At 45.9% G+C, this 15,538-nt stretch overlaps 1 protein-coding gene across 1 annotated transcript in view; it reads right to left on the reverse strand.

The window, feature by feature from the left end:
- The window catches only part of LOC132396413 (ethanolamine kinase 1-like), a 441,177-nt gene that overhangs the window by 62,825 nt on the left and 362,814 nt on the right, over positions 1-15,538 (reverse strand). The gene's annotated exons all lie outside the window — the stretch shown is intronic.

The following is a 15,538-nucleotide window of genomic DNA, read 5'->3' on the forward strand; positions in this document are numbered from 1 at the left end:
CGGCTCCAGCCAGTTCACGTGGGACTTTACACTAGCCGCCGTAGCCCAACCGCTTCTGGGTGCGGATTTTTTGCGGGCTCACAGCCTGCTGGTTGACCTGCCCAGGAAGAGACTGGTACACGCCGAGACCTTTCAGATGTTCTCCCTGGGTGCAGCCCAGTTGCCAGCCCCTCACCTCGGCTCCATCACGTTGTCCGACAACACTTCACCAGGGTCCTGGCGGATTTCCCATCGGTTCTGGCACCGCAGTTCACAGCGGCCATGCCCCGACACGGCGTACAGCACCACATCCCGACCCAGGGACCACCCCTCCACGCCCGTGCTCGGTGGCTTCCCCCGGACAAGCTCCGACTGGCGAAGGAGGAGTTCCAGAGGATGGAGGAATTGGGGATCATCCGGCGGTCTGACAGCCCATGGGCCTCCCCCCTGCACATGGTGTCCAAAGCGACAGGGGGCTGGAGACCATGCGGCGACTACCGCAGGCTGAACGAGGCTACCAAACCGGACCGCTACCCTGTGCCGCACATTCAGGACTTTGCAGCAAACCTGCACGGTGCACGGATCTTCTCCAAGGTAGTCCTCGTCCGAGGGTACCATCAAATCCCGATGCATCCTGACGACGTCCCCAAAACGGCTCTCATCACCCCGTTTGGCCTTTTTGAGTTCCTCCTCATGCCGTTCGGCCTGAAGAATGCCGCACAGACGTTCCAGCGGTTAATGGACGCGGTGGGACGGGACCTGGACTTCGCGTTCATCTATTTGGACGACATCCTCATAGCCAGCAGCAGTCGTCAGGAGCATCTGTCCCACCTCCGTCAACTCTGCGCCCGACTGAGTGAGTACGGTCTTACAATCAACCCCCCCAAATGCCAGTTCGGACTCGATACCATTGACTTCCTGGGCCACAGGATTACTAAAGACGGGGCAACCCCTCTGCCCGCTTAGGTAGATGTGGTCCGCCACTTCCCCCGACCCACCACGATCAAAGGCCTTCAGGAATTCATAGGTATGGTCAATTTCTATCACCACTTCCTCCCTTCAGCTGCCCGGATCATGCGCCCCCTCTTCGCCCTGATGTCGGGTCCGAGCAAGGACATTACCTGGGATGAGGAGTCCACCGCCGCTTTCGTTCAAACGAAGGAAGCTTTGGCAAACGCCGCAATGCTAATACATCCCAGAATGGACGTCCCTACCGCCCTCACAGTGGACGCATCTAACATGACAGTCAGTGGGGTGCTAGAGCAACTCATCGCAGGTCGCTGGCAACCCCTGGCGTTTTTCAGCAAACACCTGCGGCCACCCGAGCTCAAGTACAGTGCTTTCGACCGGGAACTGTTGGCGCTCTACCTGGCAATCCGGCATTTCAGGTACTTCCTAGAAGGTCGGCCCTTCACCGCGTTCGCGGACCACAAACCGCTTACCTTTGTGTTTACGAAAGCATCCGACCCCTGGTCGTCCTGCCAGCAACGCCACCTGTCCTACATCTCTGAATACACGACGGATGTCCGGCACGTCTCGGGAAAGGACAATGTCGTGGCGGACGTGCTCTCTCGCCCTACCGTTCATGCCCTTTCCCAAGGGGTAGACTTTGAGGCACTGGCAGAGGCGCAGCAGGCAGATGAGGAGATTCCGAGTTACAGAACCGCAGTCTCCGGTTTGCTGCTCCAGGACCTCCCCGTAGGCCCGGGTGAGAGGACCCTACTCTGTGACGTCGCCACCGGCCAGCCCCGTCCCGTCGTCCCGACAGCCTGGCGGTGCCGTGTTTTCGACTCCATTCATAACTTGGCGCATCCCTCCATCCGGACAACTGTCCGGTTGGTTTCCAGCAGGTTCGTTTGGCACGGGCTCCGCAAACAGGTCAGTGAATGGGCCAAAACGTGCATGCACTGCCAGATGGCCAAGGTGCAGCGGCACACCAAAGCCCCACCGCAGCAGTTCCATCCCACCCACCGGCGTTTCGTCCACATTCATGTGGATATCGTGGGCCCCCTGCCAGTGTCGCGCGGAGCGCGTCACCTCCTGACTATCGTGGACCGGTTCACAAGATGGCCAGAGGCGGTCCTGCTCACCGACACCACCTCTGAATCTTGCGCCCGAGCCCTGATTACCACCTGGATATCTCGCTTTGGTGTACCAGCCCACATTACCTCCGACAGAGGTGCCCAGTTCACCTCCAGCCCGTGGTCAGCTCTGGCTAGCCTTTTGGGGACTCAGCTGCACCACACAACTGCCTACCACGCACAGTCGAACGGCCTGGTGGAGCGTTTCCACCGTTACCTGAAGTCGGCCCTCATGGCCCGCCTGAGAGGAGCCAACTGGGCGGACGAGCTTCACTGGGTCCTACTCGGCATCCGCACAGCGCCCAAGGATGACCTGCATGCCTCGTCGGCCGAGTTGGTATACGGCGCGCCCCTGGTCATCCCCGGGGAGTTCCTACCAGCCCCACGGGAGCAAGAGGAAGATCCTGCAGCAGTCATGGGCAGACTACGCGAGAAGCTCGGTAACCTGGCCCCCATACCCACTTCACAGCACGGGTGGAACCCGACCTGCGTACCCAAAGACCTGCAGAACTGTAAGTTTGTGTTTGTACGAAGGAGTGGGCATTGGCCACCGCTGCAGCGGCCATACGAGGGGCCGTTTATGGTGCTCCGGAACAACGGGTCCACATTCGTGCTGGACGTTGGGGGGAAAGAGGAGGTTTTCACGGTGGACCACCTCAAACCGGCCCATGTGGACCTGGCGCAACCGGCCGAGTTTCCGGCACCTCGGCACAGAGGCCGACCTCCCAAGCAGGTTCCGGCCCAGACTGTGGACACTGGGGGGTGTATCGCCGGTTCTGGGGGGGGGGGGTATGTGGCGACCCATTTCCTGGCACATCCGAACCGGCTCACAATTAGATAGCCTACGGGGGTTTGCGAGCACAGAGCTTTGGAGCCTCTGCGCCATGGGGGGCAGGTTGAGGGAGGCTTAAAAGTGAGGCTGAGGATTTCGAATAAAGTTTTTTCCTTCGACTGCAGTTACCGACTCCGTGTCGTAATTTTAGTGCTGCGTGTAGCACACCGCTACAATAAGCTAGACATTCAAAGAAACCGCTGTTCATTCAGCTTAGGAAGTAAGGTAAAATTAATGTAAGCAGAATAACTGTAAGGCATTGATTTGTACTCTACTTTCTTACAATCGATAAAAAGAATTGTAAATACTTCAGTTATAATTTTCCAAGGCCTTCCTAATTTAGGAACCAGAAGACGATAAAACTGTACACTTAATTCTTTTATTTAGGAAGACTGGAAGATAAAAACCAAGGAATAATAGCTTGGTTAACTTAACATCTCTTATTAGCCATTAGTACACTCTATAATTAAGTTCTTTCGAAATTTACAGCTGATCAGTGAGAGTCATCATGGATATATGAAGACTCGGTCTAACTCTGTGTTTCTTTTTGAAGAAGCCATCAGAAAGCAACAAAGTATGCCATTTTAACAAGAGAAAATCATTTGTGGAAGTCTGAGACTGCCAGATAAAGCTGAAGTTCAAGTTAAGATTTTAGTTGTGTGGCAAGTGAGAGAGAAAAGAAATGTTGATCAGTTACTCATGCTACAGGATGTATCTATTGTCAAGGAAGGATCTACAAGGTGCCACAAAATATTCACCATATGTACAATATTCACCATATACAATAATGAAATTTAAATTCAAATGTATTTCAGACTAAGCATTTATCATCTTCTTTGGACCTGAATAGATAAGGACAGTCTATATTCTAAATAAAGCTAGTAAAAGTGGTGGTCTAAATAAATTTGGAGGTACTGTACAAGGATCATTAAAATGCCTAGCACCGTTACACAAAATATTTTTAAAAAGAATGATAGACAAGTGTTTACTGTATCTAGTAAACTAGATTACAAAAAGGAAGACAGATCAGCTGTCAGAAAAAAAAATCAACTATGAAACATCAGATTACACAGCACTTTTAATGCTGGTAATGATTTTGGCCACCACAAATTTAGCAGAATTCATTGGTCTTGGGAGGACGGGTGTTACCAAATTCAGGGCTGACAGATGCTGCCTTGTCTGCCGAGTGTTTTTAGTATTTTCCATTTTAATTTCGGATTACCGGCATCTGCAGTTTTTTGATTTACAATTATATGAAAGATACCTAACACCAAAGGTTAAGGAACAATGCTAAACCAAGAAGTTATGTAGGTTAAAGAATGATGTTACTGAACATTCTAAGACTAAATTGGAGTAAGCATGATAAAATATTTTCATGTTATGGCATTTCTAGGTATAGAGAGTATATTTAAAAAATTAAGTCCATTTGTTTTTCAGGTGATGCTAGAAGTTGCAACTATATTTAAAGAGTAGCAGGAGCTTGGAAATCTCTCTGCAAACTGAAACTGATGCTAGGTCAATTGTTAATTTTAAAAATGAGATGTAAATAATTGAAGCAAAGTAGGGAATAAGCAAGTAAATGGAGTTTTATTGCAGATTATCCTTGTTGGTTCAAACTTAGTAGTGGGACTAACCTGAGAGGCCAGTTAACCTACTTATGTCCCTATCTTCCCAAAAGGCATGGTAGGATCATAGACAGCATATTGTTTTGAAAAATCTTATTAATGCAGTATTTTTATTAAAGGTTAAAAGCTGCTGTAAAATCAGAAAAAACTCATTGGTATGGTTAAGTAGTACAGTATTAGGATTAATATGAACTTGAAAAACACATTGAATTTTGAGAAATTAGTTTAAAAACATTTTAAAGTTTTGGGCGGTTCTTAAAAATAAAATCTGAAATAAAATCAACTTTACTCTTTGGTTTTAGCAAATCCTGGAAGAAATGAATTTGCCACCACAATGTAAATCTGTAAAAAATTATTACATGTAGAGAGTTCCATCTGGGCCACTCATGGTGGTTTTGTTGCATATGGGCTGTTTTAAAAAGCACTTCATCATCATTTACTTGTAATTTAAGGCAACTGGCTTGAAATTCAAGGGGGGTCCACAAGACAATTCCATACATTGTACACTGGTGAAGAAGAAAAAAAATACCACAGAATAGAACCAACCATAGCACAGGGTTCTGATTCCAAAAAAAAAAGGAAAATTGTTCTTCAGACCAGATTATTACTTGTGGGTGATTTGAACTTTCAGCACTGCATTTCCAATGTGCTTTAGTGAGACACAAATGTTATAAAGAGAAACATGGCATTTATGCAGTAACATTCAATTAAACTAGCACAAAGGCTAAAAGCTACAATTCACCTATTAACTAACTTCCAGCACATGTATGACGTGTCAGTCACTACAGGAAATTAAGTCCTTAATGCAACTGAAGACATTAAATTGGGATTCTTTATTGGGAATTAAATGGATTCAATTCATCATACTGCCCTCAATAAGAAAATCCCACGTGCACTGAATTATATTGTGCAATAAAAAAACAGAAAACCCTGCATTTATATAGTAGATCTATCAGCATCTGCAACTGAAAAAGTTCTAATGGCAGTTAGGTTTTTCAGGAGGATTACATGATTAAACACTTGTTTGGAATATTTCTTCAGAACAACGTCCACCCAGTGCATTAGGCGATCTTTTCCACTACAAATGCTGAAGGGCATCCTATCCACAAAACTGATTATTTCATATTTTAATTGAAATATAGGACATGGCAATGGTAATTTATTAATTTCAAGAACATTTGATTAAGAATTCCATTAAGTTGTTAGGAGATTAATCTGTATCAAGAGCATGAGATTAGCACAACCCTCCAGAGATACTTTTTCAAGATTGAGTCATATAATACTACAACACAGAAACAGGTCTTTCAGCCTGTTGAACCCGAACTATTAATCTGCTGAGTCCCTTCGATCTCCATCCACATCATTGCCCTCCCATGTATGTAGCTATCTAAATTTCTCTAAATTGTTGAAACAGAACCTACTTCTACCACTTCCACTGGCAGCTCATCCCACACTCCTACTAGCCTAAGAGTGAAGAAGTTCCTCCTCATGTTCCCCTTAAACATTTCACTTTTCACCCTTAACCTGTAACCTCTAAGTTGTAGTCTCACCTAACCTCAGTGGAAAACCCTGCTTGAATTTATCTATACCCCTCACAGTTTTATATACCTCAATCAAAACTCTCCCCATTCTTCTAAGCTCCAGGGAAAGTCCTAATCCATTCAACCTTTCTCTATAACTCAAGTATTAAAGTCCAAGCAACATCTTAGTAAATTTTGTCTGCATCCTTTCATCTTATTGAGATCTTTGCTGTAAGTAGGGGACCAAAAAAATCCAATTTATTTAATCCAATTGCACATAAAAATCCAATTTATGCCTCACCAATAGCTTATACATCATCAACATAACATCCCAACCCATGTACTGACTCTCATAACCCATGAACTTTCACAGCTACATTGACTATACCTCTTCTCACCCCGTTACTTGTAAAAATGCCATTCTCTACTCTCAATTCCTCTGGCTCTGCCGCATTTGCAATCAGGATGGGGCTTTTTATTCAAGTACAAAGAAGATGCCTTGCTTCTTCAAAGAAAGGGGCTTTCCTCCCTCCTCCATCAGCACTGCCCTCAACCGCATCTCTACCATCTTGTACACATCTTCCCTCACCCCATCCTCCTGCCACCCCTCTTGTCCTACTACCTACCACCCATCTGCCTCTGCATCCAGCACATAATTCTCCGTAGCTTTCGCCATTTCAAACGGGATCCCACCCCCAAGCATATCTTTTGCTTCCCCCGCCACTTTCTGCTTTCCACAGGGATCGCTCCCTATGTGACTCCCTTGTCCATTCATCCCTCTCCACTGATCTCCCTCCTTGTAAGTATCCTTGCAAGTGGAACAAGTTTATACCTGCCCCTACACCTCCTCCCATGCTACTATACAGGGTCCCAAACGGTCATTCCGGGTGAGGTGACAATTCACCTGTGAATCTGTTAGGGGTCATCTGTTGTATCTGATACTCCTGGTGTGGCCTCTTGAATATTGGTGAGGTCAGAGATGGAACTCTTCCATAGATGCTAGCTGGCCTGCTGAGTTCCTCCAGCATTTTGTGTGTGTTATTTGAATTTCCAGCATCTGCAGATTTTCTCTTGTTTATGTACTCAGTACTTATGAAGGCCAATGTGCCAAAAGCTTTCTTCATGACCGTATTGACATGTGAGCCTACTTTCAAGGAACTATTGATCTACTCCCCCTGCTCTATTGTACTCCTCAGTGCCCTACCGCTCACCATCTATGTCCTACTTTGGTTTGTCCTCCCAACGTGCAACACCTCACACTTGTCTGCATTGAATACCATCTGTCATTTTCAGCCCATTTTTCCTCAAAAAGTCTATATGATTGGTTAGAAACAATCTACCAGGCAGAAAGCCATGTTTACTAACCCTACCTATTCAGTTTTCGACTATCCTAATAATTATATATCGGTCCCTTAGAATTCTTTCCAATAACTTACCCACTACTGATGTCAGACTCACTGCCCTATTTTCAAGTTTATTCTTAGAGCCCTTCTTAAACAACAGAACAATATTAGCTATCCTTCAAACCTCTGGCACCTCACCCACTGCTAAGTACGTTTGAAGTATTTCATTATAAGCCTCCCACAAGGTTTGAGGGAATGCTTTGGCAGACCCTGGGGATTTATCTGTCCGAATATCCATGTAAGAAATCCATTTAAGATCTCCCCCATCTTTTTATCTTTTTTAGCTCAACGACCACTCTGATTTTCCAGAGGACCAATTTTGTCCCTTGCTATCCCTTTGCTCTTAATATATCTGTAGAGGCCCTTGGGATTCTCCTTCACCTTATATGCTAGAGCAACCTCATACCTTCTTTTAGCCTTGCACATTTCCTGCTCAAGTGTTCTCTTGCATTTGTTATACTCCTAAAGTACCTCAATTTCTCCTTCCTCCCTATATCTGCTATGCACCTCCTTTTCCTTAACCAGAGCCTCAATGTCTCTCAAAACAAGGTTCGCTAAGCCTGTTATCCTTGCCTTTTATTCTAATAGGAACAACCAAACTCCATGATCTTAAAATTTCATGTTTGAATGTCTCCCACTTTGCCAGAAAACAACCTCAATCCACGCTTGCCACATCTCTTCTGATACCATCAAAATCTCCAATTTAGAATCTCAACCATGGGACCAAACCTATCTTTCTCCATAATTATCTTGAAACTATTAGCATTATAATCACTCAATGCAAAGTGTTTCCCTCACACAAACTTCAGTCACCTGTCCTGTCTCATTCCCTAATTGCAGATCTTGTTGGGACCTCTAGGTACTGCTTAAGGAAACTTTCCTGAACACACTGTGGTGAACTATATGCCTGTCTGGACACGCCCCCTGCTGACTGCTCCTGTGGCTCCTCCCACAGGCCCCTGTATAAAGGCGACCTGAGGCCTGACGCTCGGCCTCAGTCTCCAGGACATAGTATGATGGACACTCACTCCTGGTTCCTTCTTCCAGTCAATAAAAGCCGATATCTCGCCTTACGTCTCAGTGTGAGTTATTGATGGTGCATCAATTTTATTGACTGGAAGTTTTACAACATGGAACCCGTTTTGCGTCCGGACCGGTTGGATTTGGACCCTCAAGACCCTGAAGCAGCTCTCGCTTTTGAACACTGGCTTGCATGCTTCCAATCATACTTGGAGGAGGTTTGTGCAACTGAACCCGCCGTTATGCACAGAATCCTACTCTCGCGGGTCACCCCCAAAGTTTACTCCATTATCCGGGACCTGCCGACCTACGATGGGGCACTGGATGCCCTCAAAAGACAGTACCTGCGGCCGGTGAACACCGTCTATGCAAGACATCGTTTAGCTACCCGGCAACAGCGGTCTGGCGAATCGTGCGCTGAGTTTCTCCGAGCACTACAGACGCTCGTCCGAGCTTGTGACTGCAAGACGCTCATGGCAGAACAGCATGCGGAGCTGCTAGTGCGAGACGCCTTTGTGACGGGACTGAGGTCAGTGTACATGCGCCAGCGGCTGCTGGAAAATGCCGACCTTACCTTACGCTCGGCGATCGAGAAGGCCAACACTCTGGAAGCTGCTTTGCATAATGCTGACGCTGTCCAATCGCGCGATTCCCCGCCGGTTCCGTGGACACCTCAGACCCCGCCATCGCCGGCTCCCGGGAGCGAATTCGCCAACGCCGCTGCCAGTCGCGATTCCACAAGCTCCCCGACCCTGACCACGGCTGTGGCCCGTCAGAAGCCCGTGCTTTATTATTTCTGCAGCCATAAAAAACACCCTTGACAACGCTGTCCAGCGCGAGAAGCGACCTGCTCCAGCTGCGGAAAGCGGGGCCATTTCGCCAAGGTCTGTAAGTCTCAACCTCGAGCGGAGTGCAGCGCTGCGGGTGAAACGTGGGGGCCGCCATCTTGCAAGCCCGGATGTGGGCGGCCATCTTTGTCGGCGTCAGCACGCCCCGCCCCTGGCCCTCTGATGCTCTCTGAAGACGGCGATTCAACTCTGGCCACTGTAACTCTCGACCAAAGCGCCCCACACCAGCTTGCAAGGTCCATGATGGACATCCGGGTGGAGGGGCACAGGACTAGATGCCTGTTTGACATGGGCAGCACTAAGAGTTTCATTCACCCGGACACAGTGCAACGCTGCGGACTTGCAACGCGGCCGGTAAGTCGGAGGTTCCATTTGGCTTCTGGGTCGCAGTCCGCAGACATCCGGGCGGGTTGTGTAGTGACAGTGGTGGTGCAAGGCACAGAATATCGGAACTTTGAACTGCTGGTCATGCCTAATCTGTGCGCACCTGTGCTATTGGGGCTGGACTTCCAGAGCCATCTCGAAAGTGTGACTATGGTATACGACGGGCCCCTCCCACCACCCACTGTCTGGAATCCTCAGTTTTGTGGGACTTCTTCACATACCCCGCTACTGACCACACACACACACGGGTACACACATCCCATCCAGAACCAGGCTGACAGCTGCACTACTGACACCACTTGCAGCCTCTCCAACTCTCCACTCTTAAGGTCCCTCCCCCACCGCTGTTCGCCAACCTGACCCCCGACTGTAAGCCTGTGGCAACTAAAAGCAGGAGGTACAGCACGGGGGACAGGGCCTTCATTCAGTCGGAGGTGCAGCGGCTGCTCAGGGAGGGGATCATTGAGCCAAGCTCAAGCCCTTGGAGGGCCCAGGTGGTTGTTGTTCGGACTGGGCAGAAAAATAGGATGGTGGTGGACTATAGTCAAACCATCAATAGGTTTACGCAGCTTGACGCATACCCCCTACCCCGCATCATGGATATGGTCAACCAGATTGCTCAGTACAAGGTGTACTCGACAATAGATCTGAAATCCGCTTATCAACAGCTCCCCATCTGCCCAGAGGACCGCCCCTACACCGCCTTCGAGGCGGGCGGCAGGCTCTATCACTTCCTGCGCATCCCTTTCAGTGTCACGAATGGTGTCTCTGTCTTCCAGAGGGAAATGGCGATCTGAGGCCTGACGCTCGGCCTCAGTCTCCAGGACATAGTATGATGGACACTCACTCCTGGTTCCTTCTTCCAGTCAATAAAAGCCGATATCTCGCCTTACGTCTCAGTGTGAGTTATTGATGGTGCATCACACACTTGACAAGTTCTTTCCCATGCAGCCCTATTAAAGTATGGGAATTCCAGTCAATATGTGGAAAGTTAAAATCCACCCTTTATCAGAACCTAATGTTTCTTGCAACAGTCTGCAAAGTCTCCACAAATGTGCTCCTCTGGTTCTGGCTCAGAAGGGAAGTGAGGAGAATGGGAGTGAGTTGTGATAGGTGATTGCACAGTTAGAGGTGCAAACAGGAGATTCTACGTACATGAAAAAGACACTCCCAGAGTCAGGGATGTCTCAGATTGGGTCCACGACATTCTAAGGCATGGGCCGGGTGGGGGGCGGTGGGGGCAGTGTGGCATGGGTGAACAGTTGGAAGCAATGGTACATGTTAGCACCAATGACTTAGGTTGGAAATGAGATGAAGTCAGGAAGAAAGAATATAGGGGATAAGTTGAAAGCTGAAATGCAGGACTTCAAAGGAAGTATTCTCTAGATTGCTCCTATATCAGGTGCCAGTGAGGCCAAGAAATTTGGCAGATGAATTTTTGGCTGAATAATAGGTGCAGGGGTCAGGGTTTCATATGCCTGGATCATTAAGATCTCTTCTGGGGAAGGTAAGACCTGTACAAATGGGACAGTTTACATCTAAACTCCAGCAACACCAATATCCTTGTGAGCAGGTTTGGTAGAGCTGTTGAAGAGAGTTTAAACTAATTTGGCAGGGGGATGGGAACCAGACTGACAGGGCTGAGGATGAGGCAGTTGCTATGCAGTGTGATACAGTAGATGAAGTGTGTAGTAAGAGTGTGAGGAAGGATAGGCAGATGATAGGGCAAGACTGCAGTCAGTGGGATGAGGTGAAGTTTAAATTGAAAAAGGTGATAAATGCAGGACCAAAGATGTTATAGTTCAATGCGTCCAGTATATAGAAGAATGTAGCTGATCTTGTAGCACAGCTAGAGATTGGCAGGTGTCACGTTGTGGACATTATTGAGTCGTGGCTGAAAGAAGATCACAGCTGGAAGTTTAGCATCCGATATACATTGTACTGAAATCACAGACAGGTAGGCACAAGATGTGGGGTGGCTGTGTTGGTAAAATAAAATGAAATCAAATCTCTTTAGAAAGAGGTGACTTGGGATCAGAAGATGTAGAATCCCTGAGGGTAGAGTTAAGAAGCTGCAAACATAAAAAGACCCTGATTGGAGTTGTATACAGGTCTCCAAACAGTATGTTTGTGTGTGGTACTAATTACAATGGGACATAGAAAAGGCGATGTTGCAATGATGATGGCAGATTTCAATATGTAGGTAGATTGGGAAAATCAGATTGGTGCAAGATCCCAAAAGAGGGGATTTGTAGAATGCCTATGAGATGGCTTTTTAGAGCAGCTTATGTTTATGTTCACATGGGAAAAGGCAATTTTGGATTGTGAGTTGTTTAATGACCCAGATTTGATTAGGGAGCTTAAAGTAAAGGAATTATTAGGAGTCACTTTACATACTATGATAGAATTCACCCTGTAGCTTGAGATGGAGAAGCTAAAGTCACATGTATCAATCCTAAGGTGAAGAAAAGGGAATTATATAAGCATGAGGGAGGAGCTGGCCAAAGTTAATTGGAAGGAAATACTAGCAGGGATGATGGCAGAACACCATTGGCTGGAGTTTCTGGGAGCAATTCAGAATGTGCAGGATACGTCCAAAAGAAGAATTATTCCAATGGAGGATGAGGCAATGAGGGATGTCAAGCAAAGTTAAAGAAAGTATGCAAGTAAAACAGAGGGCATATAATACAGCAACATTCAAAGGATTGTGAAGCTTTTAAAAACGAACAGAAGGCAATGAAAAAAGACATAAGGAAAGAAAAGATAAAATATGAAGGTGAGCTAGCTGGTAATGCCAAGGAGGATTCCAAAAGTTTTTTTACAGATATATAGGAAGTAAAAGGTAGCTGAGAGTGGACACTAGACTGCTGGAAAATGATGCAAAAGAGGTGGGATAAAGAAATGGTGGAGGTATTAGAAGTGATTTTTCAAGAATCACCTAGTTCTGGAATGGTTCAAGAGCACTAGAAAATTTCAATTGTCACTCCACTCTTTAAGAAGGGAGGAGGCAGAAAAAGGGAAATTATAGGCTAGTTAGCCTGACTTCAATGGTTGGGAAGAAATTGGAGCCCATTACTAAGAATGTGATTTCACGGCACTTGGAGGCGTATGATAAAATACGCCAAATTCAGCATGGTTTTCCTAAGAGGAAATATTGTTTGACATATCTGATGGAATTCTTTGAGAAAATAACAGGCAGGATAGACAAAGGAGATTCAGTGAACGTTGTTTACTTGGATCTTCAGAAGACCTTTGACAAGATGGCACACACGTGAGTAGCTGCTGATAACCCATGGGATCCTTCTAGAGTTGATGTAGGGACTGCTTCTTTTCAGTTTATATATCAATGATCTGGATAACAAGATTGATGGTTTTGTGGCCAAGTTTGAGGATAATACAAACATAAGTGGAGGGGTAGGTTGTGTTAATGAAGCAGTCGGTCTGCAGAAAGACGGACAGATTAAGAGAATGGGCAAAGAATTTGCAGATGTTATATAGTGTTGGACCATGTATGGTAATGCACTTTGGCAGAAGGAATAAAGGCATAGACTACTTTTCAAAATGGGGAGAAAGTTCAAAAATGGGACTTGGGAGTCCTCGTGCATGATTCCCTAAAAGTTAACTTGCAGATTGAGTTGGTGGTAAGGAAGGTAAATGCAATGTTAGCATTAATTTCAAGAGGACTAGAATATAAAAACAAGGATGTAATGCTGAGGCATTATGAGGCATTGGACAGACCTCATTTGGAGTGCTGTGAACATTTTAGGGCTTCTTACTTAAGAATAACTGTGCTGGTATTGGAGAGAGTCCAGAGCATGTTCACTAGAATGATTCCAGGAATAGAGTAGACATGGAGATGATGTTTCCTATAGTGGGTGAGTCTCCGAATAAATCAAATCAAGTTTAATTATCATTCAAACTATACATAGATACAGTTGAACAAGACAGTGTTCTTTGGGGCTAAGGTGCAAAACATTCAAAATAGCAAGTAAACATTCAGAAGTAATGAGTAACCTAATTGAAAATAGTGAGCAAAGAAAAATGTATATATGGTCTAAGCCTCAGAGCGACAATGGCGAGTAATCCAGCAAACAGCAGAGTAAAGACGCACACAGTCCAGCCTGTCATTCCACTATTTGAACACTGGAGGGCAGCACTGGCAGGAGTGGCCAGGCCCCAGCTGGGTACGGATGCCATGCAATAAACCCTTCTGTGTCTCTCACCTGGTCTGCAGCAGCAGGAAAGTTTGATTTGTCTGCAAATTTGATTTGATTTGCATATGATCCCAGGACCTCCATTCCTTCCACCCAGGTTTGGGATGATGTACTTTGAGAGGCAGATGTGCCAACCACCAAACTCATTAATGTAGCCATCCCTTCATTGTTCCCTAGTTCCTTCATATAGTTACAGTAGACTGCCATAGTTCTATGTGCTGATCCATTCCCTAAGCTCATTTGCCTTTCTTACAATACTCCTTGTGTTGAAATATGCACAACTCAGAATAATAGCCCCACTGTGCACAATTTTTGGATTCCCAATTTCATATGTAGGCTTAGCAACATCTTTGCCAATAATCTCTCCACTACCTGCTCTGGTGCTCTGATTCTCATCCTTATGCAACTCTAGTTTAAATGCTACCTCACTCCATCACCAATGCAGTGCTAGCAAACCTTCCTGCAATGATGTAAGATCCCTTCAGTTCAGCTTCTGTACAAGTCCCACCCACCCTGGAAGAGAGCTCAATGATCCAAAAATCTAAAGCCCTCCCTCCTCCAGCACCTCCTTAGCCACATGGTAAAATGTATGATCTTCCTATTTCTGGCCTTACTAGCACATGACATGGGTAGCAATCCTACATCCCAATCAGAATCAATTTTAAATACAGTATATATAAAATTAACTTAAGTATGTAGTGCTTAAATCAGTGAGATAGTGTTGATAGGTTCAATGTCCATGCAGAAATCTGATGGTGGAGGGGAAGAAGCCCTTTCTATGAAATCACTAGAGAACACAGATGCAGGAATCATAGAGACTTCGGCGATTCATACAAAACTAAGGATTTATTACAAAAATTAACTAGGAAAACTAATAAGAGGCAAATAATACAAAATCTTGACAAACTGAAATCATGCAGGATACACAGAAGAACTCAGTCTGAGTTTCACTGGACAAGGAATCTCAATGACCCAACAAAGAAGGGTTGGCATGACTTCCTGAAATACACCTTGGAGCATGTAGGAATTCCAGAATTGACATTACTGTGCTAACTAAATGATCCCATATTGAATTCCATTGATAAAAACAATCCCTCATGGTCCAAAATGAGACACCAACAAAACATTCTGAAAAACCAGAGCTGGTGCAAAGACAAACAATTGGACATAAAAGGTGACCAATCCAAGGGCAAATATACGCACAAGGTGACACTGTAAAAAAAGAGAAAGTACAGTCTGCATGCTAACTCACAAAATAATAACTCCACTTAAAAGCAACCCCTGGATGTGACAGTTCCTGAAACTTGTGGGTGAATGTCTTCAGCCTCCTGTACATCCTCTTTGATGATAGTAATGAGCAGAGGACATGTCCTGGATGATGGAGGTCCTTAATGATGGATGCCACCTTTTGAGGCATTACTTTTTGAAGGTGTCCTTGATGCTGGGGAGGCTAGTGCCCATTACGGAGCTGGCTGAGTTTACAACTTTCTGCAGCTTCTTCTGATCCTGTTCAGTGGCCCCTCCATACAAGGTGGTGATGCAAACAGTTAGAATTGTCCGATATTCTGTAGAAATTTGCTAGAGTCTTTGCTGACATATGAAGTGTCCTCAAACTCCTAATGAAAGATAGTG

The sequence above is a fragment of the Hypanus sabinus genome, chromosome 7 (assembly GCF_030144855.1).
Source record: "Hypanus sabinus isolate sHypSab1 chromosome 7, sHypSab1.hap1, whole genome shotgun sequence".
NCBI classification, from domain to species: Eukaryota; Metazoa; Chordata; class Chondrichthyes; order Myliobatiformes; family Dasyatidae; genus Hypanus; species Hypanus sabinus.